The sequence below is a fragment of the Triticum urartu genome, chromosome 6A (genome assembly GCF_056163025.1).
Source record: "Triticum urartu cultivar PI428250 chromosome 6A, HENAU_Tu73, whole genome shotgun sequence".
NCBI lineage: Eukaryota > Viridiplantae > Streptophyta > Magnoliopsida > Poales > Poaceae > Triticum > Triticum urartu.
In genome coordinates, this window is record NC_141878.1 from 469,179,901 (window position 1) to 469,200,390 (window position 20,490).

At 48.0% G+C, this 20,490-nt stretch overlaps 1 long non-coding RNA gene across 2 annotated transcripts; it reads right to left on the minus strand.

The window, feature by feature from the left end:
• Positions 1-5,969: 5,969 nt before the first annotated feature.
• On the minus strand, positions 5,970-9,408 carry LOC147965733 (uncharacterized). Of its 2 annotated transcripts, none has more exons than XR_015608525.1 (3): positions 9,084-9,408; positions 7,902-7,970; positions 5,970-6,266 (listed from the first exon to the last, which is right to left on the minus strand). It is a non-coding gene; the product is annotated as an uncharacterized LOC147965733 (long non-coding RNA). The 2 variants fall into 2 exon arrangements; XR_015608526.1 differs by having other exon boundaries at positions 9,126-9,404.
• Positions 9,409-20,490: the final 11,082 nt, after the last annotated feature.

Below are 20,490 nucleotides of genomic sequence, written 5' to 3' on the forward strand. Positions count from 1 at the left end.
TGATGATAGCCATGGACTTGGATCGCCGGATTATCTGCCGGGCTAGAATCTCATCCTCTGGCAACTCACCCTGGTTCTTGTACGCCAGGTAAGGAAGCGTCCAATCTGGAATAACATGAAGAGCCGCCACCAATTGAGCCTCCGGATCAGGAATAGCCAAATCCTCTTCACCAGGGGTCTTGACCGACGGGTTGTGCAGCACATCCAGAAAAACATTGGGTGGGACCGGTTTGCGCTGAGAGCCCAGCCAGCTTAAAGCGTCTGCCGCTTCATTTTTCCGCCGGTCCATGTGGTCCACCTGATAGCCTTTGAAATAACCTGCGACAGTATCCACCTCACGACGATATGCTGCCATGAGTGGGTCCTTGGAGTCCCAAGTGCCAGACAATTGCTGAGCCACAAGGTCCGAGTCACCGAAGCACTTAACTCGACTTAGATTCATCTCCTTAGCCATGTGGAGACCATGGAGCAAGGCTTCATACTCAGCTGCATTGTTAGTACAAGGGAACATTAAATGGAGAACATAACAAAACTTATCACCTCGTGGGGAAGTTAATACGACTCCAACCCCCGAGCCTTCCAACTGCCTGGATCCGTCAAAATGGATGGTCCAATACGTATGATCTGGCTTTTCTTCAGGTGCTTGCATTTCCGTCCAATCATTGATGAAATCAACAAGTGCTTGAGACTTAACCGCTATCCGAGGCACATACTTCAAACCGTACGGCCCCAGCTCTATGGCCCACTTTGCAATCCGGCCAGTTGCTTCCCGGTTCTGGATGATATCTCCCAAAGGAGCAGAACTGACCACCGTAATTGAGTGCCCTTGGAAATATTGTTTAAGCTTCTGGCTTGCCATAAAAACTCCATACACCAGCTTCTGCCAATGCGGATACCTTTGCTTGGACTCAATGAGCACCTCGCTGATATAATAGACCGGATGTTGAACCGGATGCTCCTTACCTGCCTCCTTTCGCTCCACCACAATAGCTACGCTGACCGCCCGAACATTAGCAGCAACATATAGCAGTAACGGCTCCTTGTCAATGGGAGCGGCGAGCACAGGAGGATTGGCCAATTGCCGCTTTAAGTCCTCAAATGCTTCATCAGCAGCAGAACTCCAGACAAACTGATCTGTCTTTTTCAACATCTGATACAAAGGGATTGCCTTCTCACCCAGGCGACTGATAAACCGGCTTAGCGCAGCAATCCGGCCTGCCAGGCGTTGAACATCGTTGATACACTTCGGGTTAGCCAGGGAGGTGATAGCCGTGATCTTCTCCGGATTAGCCTCAATTCCCCTGTTGGACACTAGAAAACCCAATAGCTTGCCCGCCGATACACCAAAGACACACTTGTCCGGATTAAGCATCATCTTGTATGTTCTCAGGTTATCAAAGGTTTCCTTCAAATCATCAATTAGAGTCTCCTTCTCCCTGGATTTAACCACGATATCATCCACGTAAGCATGTACATTACGGCCAATCTGCTTGTGAAGACAATTTTGTACACACCGTTGGTAAGTTGCCTGGGCACTCTTGAGCCCGAAGGGCATAGACACATAGCAGAAGGCTCCAAAGGGAGTTATAAATGCTGCCTTCTCCTGGTCCTTAACTGCCATTTTGATCTGATGATAGCCAGAATACGCATCCAAAAAACTTAAACGCTCACAACCCGCCGTAGCATCAATAATTTGATCAATACGGGGGAGGGCAAAAGGATCTGCTGGACAAGCTTTATTAAGATCTGTGTAATCCACACACATGCGCCAGGTGCCGTTTTTCTTGAGGACCAGCACCGGATTGGCAAGCCACTCGGGGTGAAAAACTTCAACAATAAAGCCAGCTGCTAAGAGCCTGGCTACCTCTTCTCCAATCGCCTTGCGTCTTTCTTCGTTAAACCGGCGGAGGAACTGTTTCACCGGTTTATATTTAGGATCCACATTAAGTGTGTGCTCAGCGAGTTGCCTCGGTACACCTGGCATGTCGGAAGGCTTCCATGCAAAAATGTCCCGATTCTCACGGATGAACTCGATGAGCGCGCTTTCCTATTTCGGATCCAAGTTGGCACCGATGCTGAACTGTTTGGACGAATCGCCAGGTATGAAGTCAACAAGCTTAGTTTCTGTTGCCGATTTAAACTTCAGGGCCGGATCATGCTCCGTAGTTGGCTTCTTCAACGGAGTCATGTCCGCCGGATCAACATTGTCTTTATAGTACTTCAACTCCTCGGTGACACAAACCGACTCTGCATAAGCCGCATCTCCTTCCTCGCATTCCAAAGCGATTTTGCGGCTTCCGTGAACCGTTATTGTCCCCTTGTGACCCGGCATCTTGAGCTGCAAATACACATAACAGGGCCGAGCCATAAACTTGGCGTAGGCCGGTCGCCCAAACAGGGCATGATATGGACTTTGGATTTTCACCACTTCAAACGTCAATGTCTCCGACCTGGAATCATGATCATCCCCAAAGGCCACTTCCAGAGCTATCTTACCAACGGGATATGCTGATCTTCCAGGCACTACACCATGGAATACTGTATTTAGACGGTTTGCGATTCTTATCTGTTAGTCCCATACGACGGAAGGTCTCATAGTACAGGATGTTAATGCTGCTCCCTCCATCCATGAGCACCTTGGTGAACTTATAACCTCCCACCTGAGGCGCCACCACCAGAGCCAACTGACCCGGATTATCAACCTGGGGTGAGTGATCCTCTCTGCTCCATATGATCGGCTGTTCATACCAACGTAGATAATGGGGTATGGCCGGTTCAACAGAGTTAACTGCCCGCCTCTGAACCTTCCGGTCTCGCTTGTCCAAGCTAGTGGTGAAGACATGGTACTGCCCACTACTCAACTGCTTTGGGTTACTCTGGTAACCTGACTGTTGCTGCTGTTGGTTGTAACCACCCTGGTTGTTCTGACTACTTTGACCATTATGTCCGCCGGGATTACCATTAAATCCTGAACCGGAACTTCCTCCACCGTAACCCGGCCCGGATCCTGAGCCACCGCCAGATTCGTGATCATACCAGAAATTATTAGAATTCTTGAACTCCTGCATAATAAAGCAATCCTTCCAAAGGTGGTTTGCTGGCGCCTCCTTTGTCCCATGTCTTGGACAGGGCTGGCTTAGTAGATAGTTTAGGCGGTTTGGGTTAGGGTTGGGTACTCCATTACGATTTTTCGGCCTACCCTTGCGTCGCTGGCCATTGTCCTGTGTGTTGGTATTAGCCACAAAGTCCATGTTACCATCTGCTTTACGCTTGCCTCCTCCGCCATTGCCTACCCAGTGATGCTGCTGACCTTTGGAGCTATTGTTCTTCTTCCCTTTCCCTGTCTTGTCATCATCAGATTCGGGATCCTTGGTACTATCAGAATCAGCATATTTCACCAAAGCGGCCATGAGGGTCCCCATGTCGGTGCAATGACGTTTCATCCGTCCCAATTTCAACTTCAGGGGCCCAAACCGGCAGTTGCCTTCTAGGGTTAATACTGCGGTGTCAGCGTTGATGCGGTCTGAGGAGTGCAACACTTGTGAAACCCGGCGCACCCAATGAGCCGTTGATTCTCCTTCCTCCTGGACGCATGCAGCTAAGTCCACTATCGACATAGGCTGTTTACAGGTATCCTTGAAATTGCTGATAAACCGGGCTCGTAATTGGGCCCATGAACTGATAGAATTAGCTGGCAAGCTTTTTAACCAAGTACGGGTCGTTCCTTCAAGCATCATGGTGAAGTATTTCGCACACGTCGTGTCATCCACATCAAGCATCTCCATGGCCATCTCATAGCTCTTCACCCATGTCTCTGGAGGTTGATCCGCCGTGTAATTTGGTACCTTGCGCGGGCCTTTGAAATCCTTGGGCAGGCGCACGTTGCGTAAAGCAGGGATAAGGCAAGGCACCCCCAAAGAACTAGAAGTAACACCAGGTTCGATCGAGATGGTTGGACGAACCGGCGTGAGCTGCCGAGCCTGATGCTGTGCGGCTAACTTGGCCTCCCTGCGCGCTCGGGCCCGGTTCACCACTTCCTGAGCGTCATCAGCACCACCCGTCGGGTTGTTGCCACGGAGTGCTCCACGTCGTTCATTACTCGACACTGCTGGTTCATCCATATGTCTGCTATAGCTCCGGCTTGGACGGGGGGTCGAGTGGATCCGGTCGCGGCTGTACGAGTACGCTTCCTATTGGGCCAAAGCTGTCCTCAGAAATTCCTTGACCCGTCGCGTCTCTACTGCCTGCGGCGAGTCACCTTCAATTGAAATGGCCTCCGGCCGTGCAGCAGCGGCAACAAGATTGTCCATTGGGTTGGAGTAGTGACCCGGAGGTGTTAAAGCATCCTGAGGTATAACGGTGTTTTGACGAGGCGGGTCCATCTGACGAGGCTGAACCGGTGCACCGGTCCCAGGGGCTTCTGCCCGGTTCCCCTCCAGCGGATTGCCGGCTCTTGGTCCTGGAGTGTTGAAAAGGTCTCTGGCCTCGAAAACCGGAGGTAAGCGGGATCGGTGCTTCCTCCTCATGACTTCATGCGACGCGCTCTGGTCCAACATAAGCCTGTAGGCCTGTGCGTCTAAAGCGGACCGCTCTGCGGCCATCCTGGTGTCCTCAGCCGCCAGATCCGCCTTGGCCTGGGTGATCTGTTCCTTTACCTTTGCAATCTCCGTGTTGTGAACGTCCTGATCTGGCGGATTAACTTCCGCCATAAGCACAGCCAACGCATCAAATAGTTCTGATAGAACCTGAGCCGGCGGGCGCACAGGGCCTCCTGCCCCGGCAGCCGTCGCCGCTGCAGAACCGGAGATCGTTGCCGCAGCTGTCGAAGAATGAAGCGCTGCTTGTGTTCCGGCCATGAATATTCCAACCCGGTTGGGCAGATCAAAGGGGTCCGGAATACTGTCGCCATCGGAACAGCTCCCAATCCGGCCATCTTGTAGCTGATAAAGAGATTCGGTTTCTCCGGTCGAAGATTCATCACCGGAACAAACGAAAGTCGCCCCGCGAAATTCCGATCCGTCCTCATAACTTCCTCCATGGATGACTCCCACGAAGGCACGCTTCATGGCCGGTTTAACCCGGGCGGATTGTGCACGCTGAGCCGTCTCGACGAGGTCGTTGCAGATGACCGGCTCAGGGCCCGGTTCACCGATCTTGCCAATGAAAACGTGAATGCTACCAAAGGGGACCCGGTACCCGTACTCAATTGAGCCGGCCTCGGGGCCCCAGCCTGCGTCGTCGATGTAGAGCTTGCCGCGACGACTCTTAGTCATCCGGCCTACAGCGTAGCCCTCGAGTCCTTCAAAGCAGCCCTCTAAGAACCGGAAACCATCGTGCGATAGCCCCACGGTGGGCGCCAACTGTCGTGGTTTTGTCATGGCAGATGTCCTAGAGAAAGGACTTAGTCATGGAGCCATCGCGACGGGTTAGCTTGAAGGGGTTAAAGCGAACACAAGGACGCAAGAGAGTTTATACTAGTTCGGCCCCTTCGATGAAGGTAAAAGCCTACGTCTACTTGTGATGGAATTGTTGGGGTTTCGATGACTAGGGAGCAAACAAGCTTCGCCTATGTCTCGAATTGTTGTCTGTTTTCCTTGAACCGCCGCCGGGTCGTCCCCTTATATACACGGGTGACTCTCGTCGGCTTACGGAGTCCCAATACCGGCTCATAGATGTGTCCGGTTTGGTCTCTTCTTATTCCTAACTTACAATACTGGTTAACTACTAACGCCGAGTTACGGCTGCAGGCCTTGAGCCGACCATGGGCCTTGAGCTCTCCTCTGTCTTCTTGGGCTTTAACTTACTTAACTACTGACGAAGTTAACCCGGCCCAGATAGGCCGGTTTATGCCCAGTAGTAATATCCCCAACATAACCTGTGACGCCCCCGATTTGACCGTACACTAATCATACACGCAAATGTGTACGATCAAGATCAAGGACTCACGGGAAGATATCACAACACAACTCTAGACACAAATTAAAATAATACAAGCTTTATATTACAAGCAGGGGCCTCGAGGGCTCGAATACATAAGCTCGAAAACACAAGAGTCAACGGAAGCAACAATATCTGAGTACATACATGAGTTAAACAAGGTTGCCTTAAGAAGGCCAGCACAAAAGCAGCAACGATCAAAAAGGCAAGGCCTTCTGCCTGGGAGCCTCCTAACTGCTCCAAGTCATCAGCGGTCGTCACGTAGTAGTAGGCATCCTCCGGGTAGTAGTAGTCATCAGTGGCGTCATCTGGCTCCTGGGATCCGTCATCTGGTCGCAACAATCGGGTATGGGGGAAAAGAAGTAGCAAAGCAACCGTGAGTACTCATCCAAAATACTCGCAAGACTTACATCAGATCTAAACTAAGTATGCATCTGTATCAAAGGAATGGGTTGTATCTGTGGACTAAACTATAGAATGCCAAAAGGGAAGGGGAAAGTCTAGCCTATCGAAGACTAGCTTCTTCTGGAAACCACCATCTTGCAGCAACAGGAGGGAGTAGAGTAGCATAAAGTAAAGTAGTAGAAGTGTTATCAACCTCGGCCAGAGATCCTTTCTCGACTCCCTGCAAGAAAGCAATCCCAGAGCCATACTATCCAGTTATCATATCATATCCAAGTCTCATCACAATCCATTTCTCATCACAAGTATCCAGTTCTAGTTGTATCGATTGGGATACAACTCCAAATGTCCGTTACCGTAGGACAAGCTATCGATAGATGTTTTCTTCCCTGCAGGGGTGCACCAACTTACCCACCACGCTCGATTAACTCCGGCCGGACACACTTTCCTGGGTCATGCCCGGCCTCGGCCAAACAATACGCCGCAACCCGACCTAGGCTTAATAGAGAGGCCAGCACGCCGGACTAAACCTATGCCTCCAAGGGTCATGGGCCATCTCCCCGGGAACTCCTGCACGTTGCGTACGCGGCCGGTGAGCAGACCTAGCTACCTCCTTCAACAAGGCAGGAGTTTACGCAGTCCAACCCGGCGCGCGCCGCTCAGTCGCTGACATCTATTAAGCTTCGGCTGATGCATACGATGCAGAACGCCCATACTATGCCCACGTGATGGTTAGTGCTATCAGGCCAGAGGCCCCTCGGATCAAATATCCAAACCGTAGTGGATTAGGAGCACGCGGTAACAAGCAAAGACTCACGATCGATGTGACCCCGTCGCCCCGTCTCGAGTACTTGCGGCAAGGGCTAAGAATGCCCGGCCACGCCTCGTAAGTATCTTGCGGGCACCTTTCAGGTCAACCCGACTCCACATCACTCGCTATTAAGCTCGCGCGGGTACCCCTCAGGGTCGACCCGTCTTTAGTAACATGGTTCAGTGTAAAGTCATAGCAACCATAGTAATTGTGTGTCTAACACCAAGGGGAAAACCCGAGGAATTACCCCCGGTGAATTCCACTCGATGTGATCATCAAGGTGTACGTAAGAGGATCCACCCTCGAGGTTCACACTTGAGGGGTTGCACGACAGAGCCGTAATGGAAGTGGTTAAGGAGGAAATCACCCTTGATGACCACGACCGAATAGCTACTCTACAGAGGTCTCATCAGAAGTGATGCAAGAGGTTCCACCCTCGGCACTCGATGGTTACTCTACACAGTCGTACACCTAAGGGGGTGATGTGCGGTGTCGGGGCCTGGACGTCGATCACATTGATCGAGTCATCGAACATAAAGCGGGGCAACTGGGACAAGGTGGGGGATCACTGATGGATCTCTAACCAACCTATACTAAACAGTTTAGGATAAGCAGGTAAGGTATGAAAACAGGTAACAACAACAGGCTATGCATCAGAGTAGGATCATACAGAAAGCAGTAGCAGTTCTAATGCAAGCATGAGAGAGAAAGAAATGGGCGATATCGGAATGCTCAAGGGGGGTTTGCTTGCCTGGTTGCTCTGGCAAGGAGGGGTTGTCGTCGATGTAGTCGATCACAGGGGCTGCATCGGTCTCGGGGTCTACCGGAGAGAAGAGGGGGAAGAAACAGTAAATACAGAGCAAACAATGCATCACAAAATATAACAAGGCAAAACGCGGTGCTAGGGGTGACCTAACGCGGTACTAGGCGATAGTGGTGAAGGGGAGAAACATCCAAGAAAAAATCTCCGGTGGTCCGCGTTTTTGGTTAGATAAATCGGAGAAGGAAAGTTGCGTCTTCGCTATGCTAGGGATGCGTGGCGGATGAACGGACAGCGTATCCGGATTCGTCTCGTCATTCTGAGCAACTTTCATGTATAAAGTTTTTCGATCCGAGCTAAGGTTTATTTAATATGATTTTCTAAAGTTTCCATTGATTTTCTGAAATTTTCTAAAATTGTTTTAATCCGAAAATTAAAATCTTAAGTGCAGTCAACTCAGTCAACCTTTGACTAGTCAACAAGGACAGTGTGGCCCACATGTCATTGTCACTGAAACTAACTAGTGTCTAGATAAAATTATTTGGCCACATGTCATTGTTTTATTTAGCATAAATTAGTAAACAACTAAACTAGCTAATCTAATTAGTACTACCTAATTAGTACTACAAATTAGAGCATGGCCGGCCACACATCCAGCCACGGCTGTGTTGCCATGGTCAACTCGCATGGGCGCAGAGTCACGGCCATTAGCAGCAGTAGCAAGCAACAGTCTAGTAATAGGATTAGGTAACATCAGTAGTAAGCCGCGGTACAGGAGCAGCGGCGCAAGCACAGCTAGCAGCGACAATGGAGAAGCATCAGTAGGAAGCAAGAGCATCAGCGCAGCAATCAATAGCAGCAGGCTCGGCAAGACAGCATCAGCAGAAGGCGAGCGCACACGCACGCAGGTTGGCGTAGCGGGGCGGCAACAGCACCAGTGGCAGCGCCGCAAGCAGCTGCAGGCAGAGCAGCGCGTGGCCGTGGCGACGCAGGGTAGCAGCAGCTGCAGCAGCAGGCGGGCGAGCCGGGCGCGCGCGGACGGGTGCCGGCAAGGGAGTCCAGGGCGCGCACGGGGTGGCCGGAACTCGAGCCCGGCCACAGCGGCTTACGTTTGGGGGGCATCTATCGCGATGGACTCGCAGGGGATCAGGGGGAAAACGACGGGGTGCTCACGGGGGAGGACGCAGGCGAGCTTGAGAGTGGTTGGGGACGGACCGGAGCAGCGAATCGACGGCGAGGTGCGGCGGCTGTGACGGTGAGGAAGTTGACCGTGGCATCGTCTTGGGGCCTGCAGGTGCGAACGGAGTAGTTGGCGAGGACGAGCGCGACGTGACGGAGCTCCTGGTCACACCGGGAAGATGAGAGGCGGTCGGTGGCCATGGGATCGACGCGGCGACGGCGTCGACCCCGTCGGGTGCCTCTCCAGATCGGGGAGGAGAGCGAGGGGGAGAAGGGGGTAGTGGCTAGGGTTTGACCGGGGTCGCGGGGTCGGTCTTGTAGGCAGCCACGGGTGCGTCGATGGCCGGCACGTGGCCACGGCCGGCGGATGGCCGCCACGGTTACCCCCTGCCTCCACTGTAGCGAGAGGAAGGGGATGCCCCATGTGGGCTGGGCTGGCCGTACGTGTTGAGTTGAAGCCCAACAGTGCAATGCATCACTAACCTTTTCATTTTTTTTAACAAAATCATTGTAACACTGTTTGTATTTTATTTAATTTCAAATGGATTTTACTGCACATGAAACTTGTCACATAATTACTTTGAAAAGTTTTGGATCTACCAACAAAGTTTAGGGGCATTTTGAAATCATCTGGATTATGTTTAAATTTAAAAGGCTCCCATAAGTGGTGTTGATCCTCTGTTTTAATTGCTAGGGACATTTTGGGCAACCAAAAGGAGTTGGCATTATTTTTACCAATACTAGGGGATTATTTGGAAATTTCTAAATATTTTTGTTTTGCATTTTGAAGAAATATTATTTTGACTTTGATTTAAAACTCGGTTTGGATCAAAGTGAGGTTTAGCAATTAATTGCGATGACATGGCACCATTAGCGTGTGATTACTGTAGCTGAACTACCGGGGTGTTACAAATCTCCTCCACTACAAGAAATCTCGTCCCGAGATTTAAGAGTGGAGTATGGGGGGAAAGAGTTGGTTATGAAATTCTACCGAGTCTTCACGGTCTTGGTTGCCCTTATCGAAGAAATTGGTCCCTTTCTTTAATGCCTTCATTTCGCTGCATCAGGGTATCTTGATGAAGTCATCGTCCTCCCTTCAGGATCTTCACCGTACTTACGAAAGGATGAGAGGGGAAAACTCTATAAGGAAGGGTTTTAACAAGACTGAGCATCGGGCGATTAACTCAGGGAAGAAGTATAAAGTGTCTGTCAAGTTGATTATATGAAACACCTTGAGAACATTATAGGGGGGTACGAAAGTTTCAAACGGGTAAGCAATCGTTCGATGCCTAAAGTAGAGTGTGATGGGGGGGTCAGAGCAGCGGAATAAGTATTGCGTCTGATACCAGAATAGATCATCTCTAGGACGGTGGCTCATGAATTACATACGAAGGCAAGTGCAAAGGATGCTTCGGAATCAAGGATGTACAGGAGAGTCAGGTTTCGATCCTGTTGAACTGTGGGTATGGGCCCACCATGTGGTTCAAAAGTAGGAAGGACGCTGACATATAGCACGGTCATGGTAACAAGGCATGTCAGAGGATAGCCTGTCAGTTATGTTGGCAACAACATCGGTACCAAGGGCGAGGGACGAAGAGAACCATTTTCCTGCTCGTTGAACGAGGCGGACCATTAGGCAAAGTTCTCATCCATCGGTGGCTACCGAATGTCATCAACAATAATAACAGGGTCTTACTGACAGAGAGATACAATGAGGTGTTGATATAAGCAGGGAAATATTACTGCTTATATAATATAGATCACAATAAGGTTTAAACAAACCAATGGAAAGGAAAATGTAATTGTCAGATTAAATAGAACAATGGAAAGGAAAATGTGTTTAAACACATATTTCAGGGGTATATCCTTCCCGAGGACAAGCAGAGCATGATATCCATTACAGGATAGAAATATAGAACCATTTAGGTAAGGGGGGAGAAAATTCCTGACATTACCCATACAACGGTGTTTGGATAATTGATAAAGAAAATTTAGTATCATGCTTCAAATGTTCTCATTGGATATCGGATTACCACAGACATGCTTCGAGATAGCATTTACATGGTTTCAAGCAAAGGTCAGACTTTGGATACACCAAGGATCCATCGGAAACAACTTAGAAAATAAGTCATACAATTTTAGTAGGGAAAAGATAAGAGTGTGGCCGACGGGCTCAACCACAATCCATCGACATGCCAAAAAGGATGTATTTCCAAAATTATATGAACAAGTTTGTGTTGGGGAAGGCAAGAATGTTGTCGATGATAACATAAATCATCGAGGGAAAGGATTGTATTTCTCCTCATGAATTTGATTGATATCCTGGAAAATCTCAGAATGTTAATGATGATCACGACACACTTGTCGAGAGATTTCATGAAGATGTAATCGACCGACGATGACATCCAGTCAAAGGAATGATGAAGCGAAAGGTTATTGGAACGATGGGTACGACACAAACTCGAAATTAAGCTTGCTGTTCAAGGAGAAATGATAAGATGAGGAAGATCGACGTAAGCTTTGCTCATCGTCGGAAGTTGCTCCGGGCATAAGGACCAGGTAGCACAGTTAAAAAGTTGACATGATCAAAATATAGTCGATCAGGCTACGAATGATCCGATGGGGTATAAAGCTTCCCAGTATCAAGTACTAGGTGTAATGCCAGAAGGTAAATCGGAGTAGAGGTTGGACGGGGGAATGATTTGCAGAGGATAGGTAATTGGAACTTACCCAGTAAATGGGATCAAGGAGGAAATATGGTCGGGACCATAACTACAAGGGATCCAATTCACGATACCAGAAGAATTATTCAAATGATTAAATATCCTTGCAAGAAGCTTTCATGATAAGTCCCACACCGTGTCCGTGGGCATGAACACAAGGTTCAGGGTCGACTCCTACTTCTACAATGCATAACCTTTCATTTTACTTCTCGCTCTTGGTGAAGTTGTAGTATTGAAATTTTATCTGACGAAAGCCAGTAGAGTATAATCCGCATAACTTTTGAGTTCACGCAGATTAGGGAAGGCATAGGTTCAACCCATCGGGGCATCTTAGGAACATATATCATAAATTTCAAGAATAATAACACAAGCTCGGTAGTAGAGCATGCTTGAGAAAGCGGAGGATACAATTTGCCAAAAGCATTATGTATCCGAGGAAAGGCTCACAAGCTTATTGAATATGAAGGACGTTGTCGGATAAAATCCGAAAAAAGGGGAGTCTGGTGGTCCACAAGGGATTTGATGTGAGCATCAGTATTCAACCAGAGGAAGAGAGAATGCAAGGAGATCAGATTATAGAAACAACTGACTAACTCAAGGCTCAATTGCAAAGGAATTATGAATTCTAAGACAAGGGATCAGAAGCAATGCTCTGATTAGGGATGGATAGGTAGAATAGCCATAGGGGTACAATCGATGGCGATTTGAGTGGTCGAGATCCAACACATGTTAAAATGACGTATGAGCCGGAAGGATGAATTCTAGGATCTGATTGAGGATTGCGAGCATTTGCAACATATTGTATCAACGGAATCAAAATGATAATGACAAAGGATGACAATAAGATTACTACACTTATGGTATTAACCATAATGCAAGCAAGCAAGAAATTCAAGAACAATAGGCTGTTGAGGATTTTCACAAGAACGAATGGTGTTGCGAAGTTTTTTGTGAAGTACATGAATCAACTGAGGATGAGCGGATACTCGGTAAGTGCACAAAGTTATCCGTATGGGTATACAGTGACAAGGAACTGCAAGGCAGTAAGCTCAAAGGATTCTCAGAAAAAGGAGAGCAGTTCAGGGCATCTTGTAATAACAAGATCAATGGGATAGAATGTAAGGTTGGAAAATGTGTGTAGTTATCCATAAGGATATTACGGTGGTAGGGAATTGCAAAGGCAATAGGCACAATGTCTCGAGAGAATATCGTAGAGTATCTTCGGAATCTTCTGATGCAGCAGGCGATCATTTGAAATAAGGGGCTCTCCGGGCGGATGTGATCACGAGATCCTAATGTTCGAGTTAGTAAATCCATTTAACCCGAATAGGAGAGATGTCAGAGTCCCCGAGTATAGACGAGGAGTAAAAGATCCTAATACCACCCAATGGCGACGTGGGCCCATAAGACGCATGGCCATGTTAGTAAAAGTTCTTCAGTGAGTAGACTCAACTTAGGCCAAGGAGTTGGAAAGGGGGCTACCTACAAGCAGTCGGCTCTGATACCAACTTGTGACGCCCCCGATTTGACCGTACACTAATCATACACGCAAATGTGCACGATCAAGATCAAGGACTCACGGGGAGATATCACAACACAACTCTAGACACAAATTAAAATAATACAAGCTTTATATTACAAGCCAGGGGCCTCGAGGGCTTGAATACATAAGCTCAAAAACACAAGAGTCAGCGGAAGCAACAATATCTGAGTACAGACATGAGTTAAACAAGGTTGGCTTAAGAAGGCTAGCACAAAAGCAGCAACGATCGAAAAGGCAAGGCCTCCTGCCTGGGAGCCTCCTAACTGCTCCAAGTCATCAGCGGTCGTCACGTAGTATTAGGCATCCTCCGGGTAGTAGTAGTCATCAGTGGCGTCATCTGGCTCCTGGGATCCATCATCTGGTCGCAACAATCGGGTATGGGGGAAAAGAAGTAGCAAAGCAACCGTGAGTACTCAGCCAAAGTACTCGCAAGACTTACATCAGATCTAAACTAAGTATGCATCTGTATCAAAGGAATGGGTTGTATCTGTGACTAAACTACAGAATGCCAGAAGGGAAGGGGAAAGTCTAGCCTATCGAAGACTAGCTTCTTCTGGAAACCACCATCTTGCAGCAACAGGAGGGAGTAGAGTAGCATAAAGTAAAGTAGTAGAAGTGTTATCAACCCCGGCCAGAGATCCTTTCTCGACTCCCTGCAAGAAAGCAATCCCAGAGCCATACTATCCAGTTATCATATCATATCCAAGTCTCATCACAATCCATTTCTCATCACAAGTATCCAGTTCTAGTTGTATCGATTGGGATACAACTCCAAGTGTCCGTTACCATAGGACAAGCTATCGATAGATGTTTTCTTCCCTGCAGGGGTGCACCAACTTACCCACCATGCTCGATTAACTCCGGCCGGACACACTTTCCTGGGTCATGCCCGGCCTCGGCCAAACAATACGCCGCAACCCGACCTAGGCTTAATAGAGAGGCCAGCACGTCGGACTAAACCTAAGCCCCCAGGGGTCATGGGCCATCTCCCCGGGAACTCCTGCACGTTGCGTACGCGGCCGGTGAGCAGACCTAGCTACCTCCTTCAACAAGGCAGGAGTTTTGTTTTGCATTTTGAAGAAATATTATTTTGACTTTGATTTAAAACTCGATTTGGATCAAAGTGAGGTTTAGCAATTAATTGCGATGACATGGCACCATTAGCGTGTGATTACTGTAGCTGAACTACCGGGGTGTTACATAACCACAAGAAAAATCAATCATAGCAATTCATCAACCACCGATAGGACAACGAAAATCTACTCAGACATCATAGGATGGCAACACATCATTGGATAATAATATGAAACATAAAGCACCATGTTCAAGTAGAGGGTACAGCGGGTTGCGGGAGAGTGGACCGCTGTAGATAGTGGGGGGAAGGTGATGGAGATGTTGGTGAAGATGGCGGAGGTGTTGGTGAAGATCGTGGTGATGATGATGATGGCCACGGCGGCGTTCCGGCGCCACCGGAGGAGAGGGGGAGAGGGGCCCCCTTCTTCCTCTTCTTCCTTGACCTCCTCCCTAGATGGGAGAAGGGTTTCCCCTCTGGTCCTTGGCCTCCATGGCATGGGAGGGGCGAGAGCCCCTCCGAGATTGGATCTATCTCTCTGTTTCTCTCTGGTTCTGCGTTCTCCTCTGGCTCTGTTTCACCGTTTCGTATATATATGGAGATCCGTAACTCCGATTGGCCTAAAACCTTCGCCGTGATTTTTTTCCCGAATATTAGCTTTCTTGCGGCAAAAGAAGAGCGTCAACCGCCTTACGGTGGGCTCACGAGGGTAGGGGGCACGCCCTAAGGGGGGCGCCCCCCTGCCTCGTGACCACCTCGGGCACTGGTTCGCGTTGATTTTCCTTCTGAATTTTCCATATTTTCCAAAAATAAGCTCTGTCCATTTTTATCCCGTTTGGACTCCGTTTGATATAGATATTCTGCGAAACCAAAAACATGCAACAGACAGGAACTTGCACTGGGCACTGGATCAATATGTTAGTCCCAAAATTAATATAAAAAGTTGCCAAAAAGTATATGAAAGTTGAATGATATTGGCATGGAACAATCAAAAATTATAGATACGACGGAGACGTATCAGGAACCAATATGAGCATCCAGGTTCCGCTATTGGTTATTGGCCGAAGATGAGTCTCGGTCATGTCTACATAGTTCTCGAACCCGTAGGGTCCGCACGCTTAATGTTCGGTGACGATCGGTATTATGCATTTATGGTTTTTGATGTACCGAAGGTAGTCCGGAGTCCCGGATATGATCACGGACATGACGAGGAGTCTCGGAATGGTCGGGACATAAAGATCGATATATTGGAAGGCTGTGTTTCGACATCGGAATGGTTTCGGGTGAGTTCAGGCATTTAACGGAGTACCGGGGGGTTACCGGAACCCCCCGGGGAGTATATGGGCCTTAATGGGCCTTAGTGGGAGAGAAGAGAAGGCAGCCTACGCCCCCCAAGCCCAATCCGAATTGGGTGAGGGGGGCGACCCCCGTTTCCTTTCTCCTTCTCCCTCTTCCTTCTATTCCTAGTGGGACTAGGAAAAGGGGGAGTCCTACTCCTACTAGGAGGAGGACTCCTCCACCCTTGGCGTGCCTAGAGAGGGCCGGCCGGCCTCCCCCTCCCTCCTTTATATACGTGGGGAGGGGGCACCCTAGAAGACACAAGTTGATTGTTTAGCCGTGTGCGGTGCACCCCTCCACAGATTTCCACCTCGGTCATATCATTGTAGAGCTTAGGCGAAGCCCTGCGTCGGTAACTTCATCATCACTGTCATCACACTGTCGTGCTGACAAAGCTCTCCCTTGACACTCAGCTAGATCTAGAGTTCATGGGACGTCACCGAGCTGAACGTGTGCAGATCACGGTTGTGTCGTACCTTCGGTGCTAGGATCGGTCGGACCATGAAGACGTACGACTACATCAACCGCGTTATCATAATGCTTCTGCTTACGGTCTACGAGGGTACGTAGACAACACTCTATCCCCCCTCGTTGCTATGCATCACCTAGATAGATCTTGCGTCTGCGTAGGAATTTTTTTGAAATTACCGCGTTCCCCAACAGTGGCATCAGAGCCAGGTCTATGCGTATATGTTATATGCACGAGTAGAACACAAAGGAGTTGTGGGCGTGGGTATATACATATTGCTTGCAGTCACTAGTTGATTCTTGATTCAGCGGTTTTGTTGGATGAAGCGGCTCAGACCGACATTACGCGTACGTTTACGCGAGACTGTTTTACTGACGTGCTTCGCACATAGGTGGCTAGTGGGTGTCAGTTTATCCAACTTTAGTTGAATCGGATTCAATGAATAGGGTTCTTTCTGAAGATCAAAAAGCAATACTATACCGCGTTGTGGTTTTTGATGCGTAGGTAAGAACGGTTCTTGCTAGAAGCCTGTAGCAGCCACATAAAACTTGCAACAACAAAGTAGAGGACGTCTAACTTGTTTTTGCAGGGCATGTTGTGATGTGATATGGTCAAGACATGATGCTAAATTTTATTGTATGAGATGGTCATGTTTTGTAACAGAGTTATCGGCAACTGGCAGGAGCCATATGGTTGCCGTTTATTGTATGAAATTCAATCGCCATGTAATTGCTTTACTTTATCACTAAGTGGTAGCGATAGTCATAGATGTAATAGTTAGCGAGACGATAATGATGCTTCGATGAAGATCAAGGTGTCAAGCCGGTGACGATGGTGATCATGACGGTGCTTTGGAGATGGAGATCAAAGGCACAAAATAATGATGGCCATATCATATCACTTATATTGATTGCATGTGATGTTTATCCTTTATGCATCTTATTTTGCTTAGTTCAGCAGTAGCATTATAAGATGATCTCTCACTAAATTTCAAGGTATAAGTGTTCTCCCTTAGTATGCACCGTTGCTACAGTTCGTCGTGCCGAGACACCACGTGATGATCAGGTGTGATAAGCTCTACGTTCACATACAACAGGTGGAAGCCAGTTTTGCACACACCGAATACTCAGGTTAAACTTGACGATCCTAGCATATGCAGATATGGCCTCGGAACACTGAGACCGAAAGGTCGAGCGTGAATCATATAGTAGATATGATCAACATAGTGATGTTCACCATTGAAAACTACTCCATCACACGTGATGATCGGACATGGTTTAGTTGATATGGATCACGTGATCACTTAGATGATTAGAGGAATGTCTATCTAAGTGGGAGTTCTTAAGTAATATTATTAATTGAACTTTAATTTATCATGAACTTAGTACCTGATAGTATTTTGCATGTCTATGTTGTTGTAGATAGATGGCCCGTGCTGTTGTTCCGTTGAATTTTAATGCGTTCCTTGAGAAAGCTAAGTTGAAAGATGATGGTAGTAATTACACAGACTGGGTCCGTAACTTGAGGATTATCCTCATTGCTGCACAGAAGAATTACGTCCTGGAAGCACCGCTAGGTGACAAACCCGCTGCAGGAGCAACACCAGATGTTATGAACGTCTGGCAGAGCAAAGCTGATGACTACTCGATAGTTCAGTGTGCCATGATTTACGGCTTAGAACCGGGACTTCAACGACGTTTTGAACGTCATGGAGCATATGAGATGTTCCAGGAGTTGAAGTTAATATTTCAAGCAAATGCCTGGATTGAGAGATATGAAGTCTCCAATAAGTTATATAGCTGCAAAATGGAGGAGAATAGTTCTGTCAGTGAACATATAATCAGAATGTCTGGGTACCACAACCACTTGACTCAGCTGGGAGTTAATCTTCCTGATGATAGTGTCATTGACATAATTCTTCAATCATAGCCTCCAAGCTATAAGAGCTTCGTGATGAACTATAATATGCAAGGGATGGATAAGACAATTCCCGAGCTCTTCGCAATGCTAAAGGCTGCGGAGGTAGAAATCAAGAAGGAGCATCAAGTGTTGATGGTCAACAAGACCACCAGTTTCAAGAAAAAGGGTAAAGGCAAGAAGGGGAACTTAAAAAAGAACGGCAAGCTAGTTGCTGCTCAAGTGAAGAAGCCCAAGTATGGACCTAAGCCTAAGACTGAGTACTTCTACTGCAAAGGGACTGGTCACTGGAAGCGGAACTGCCCCAAGTATTTGGCGGAGAAGAAGGATGGCAAAGTGAAAGGTATATTTGATATACATGTTATTGATGTGTACCTTACTAATGCTCGCAATAGCGCCTGGGTATTTGATACTAGTTCTGTTTCTAATATTTGCAACTCGAAACAGGGGCTACGGATTAAGCGAAGATAGGCTAAGGACGAGGTGACGATGCACGTGGGAAATGGTTCCAAAGTCGATGTGATCGCCGTCGGCACGCTACCTCGACATCTACCTTCGGATTAGTTTTAGACCTAAATAATTGTTATTTGGTGCCAGCGTTGAGCATGAACATTATATATGGATCTTGTTTAATGCGAGATGGTTATTCATTTAAATCAGAGAATAATGGTTGTTCTATTTATATGAGTAATATCTTTTATGGTCATGCACCCTTGATGAGTGGTCTATTTTTACTAAATCTTGATAGTACTGATACACATGTTCATAGTATTGAAGCCAAAAGATATAAGTTTAGTAATGATAGTGCAACTTATTTGTGGCACTGCCGTTTAGGTCATATTGGTGTAAAGCGCATGAAGAAACTCCATGCTGATGGGCTTTTGGAATCACTTGATTATGAATCACTTGATGCTTGCGAACCATGTCTCATGGGCAAGATGACAAAGACTCCGTTCTCTGGAACAATGGAGCGAGCAACAAACTTGTTGAAAATAATAGATACTGATTTATGCTGTCCGATGAGTGTTGATGCTCGCGGCGGGTATCGTTACTTTCTTACCTTCACAAATGATTTGAGCAGATATGGGTATATCTACTTGAAGAAACATAAGTCTGAAACATTTGAAAAGTTCAAAGAATTTCAGAGTTAAGTGGAAAATCATCGTAACAAGAAAATTAAGTTTCTACGATCTGATCGTGGAGGTGAATATTTGAGTTATGAGTTTGGTCTTCATTTGAAATAATGCGGAATAGTTTCGCAACTCACGCCACCTGGAACACCACAACGTAATGGTGTGTCCAATCATCGTAACCGCACTTTATTAGATATGGTGCGATCTATGATGTCTCTTACTGATTTACCGCTATCGTTTGGGGGTTATGCTTTAGAGACGGTTGCATTCACGTTAAATAGGGCACCATGAAAATCCGTTGAGACGACGCCTTATGAACTATGGTTTGGCAAGAAACCAAAATTGTCATTTCTTAAAGTTTGGGGCTACGATGCTTATGTGAAAAAGCTTCAACCTGATAAGCTCAAACCCAAATCGGAGAAATGTGTCTTCATAGGATACCGAAAGGAAACTTGATGTAGGGTGGAACCCTAGATGGCCGATCTTTCACGAAAGGAGCGGATCCCTACGGGGAACACGAAGAACACAAGAGGAAATCACGAGGGAAAACACGAGAGAATCACTCAAACCAACAAGATTCGATTACACATGTGCTAGATCCCCGAAACACAAACATATACACGATGATCCAAGGTCAAAAAAGGACGATACAAGTAACCGGTTCTTCTCCTAGAAGGAGGTCTTGATGGGGCCTCCCAAGAGGGGGTCTTGAATCCAAGTTGATCTTCTCCGAAGAGGGGCCGCAGTCTCTCTCGAGGAGGAGATCGGTATGGATGAGCGAAGCTCTATCTCGACATATGAGCTAAACCAACGCTAACCCTAGCTAGGATGAATGGGGGGGGTCTATTTATAGTCTAAGTGCAAAAAGGGGCGAAGTGAAGGGGTACATGGGCCTCGGGCCCGAATCTGGACGCAGCCAGGTACCGGACGTCCGCTGGGGACCGGTCGTCCGGTGTCTCACGAGCTGCCGGACGTCCGGTGTCCTCCGGTCGTCCACTGGTTCTGCTCTATGATGGGGGTGCCGGATGTCCGGAGGCTCCGGACTCCCGCTGATGTTGGCTCGGGTGCTGGGGCGCCGGTCGTCCGGTCCGGACCGGACGTCCGCTCGTTCGCTTCGGGTGCAGGGCACCGGTCGTCCGGTCTGGGCCGGACGTCCGCTGGCTGGAGCTCGGCTGACGCTTCAGGCGCCGGACGTCCGGTCCCGGC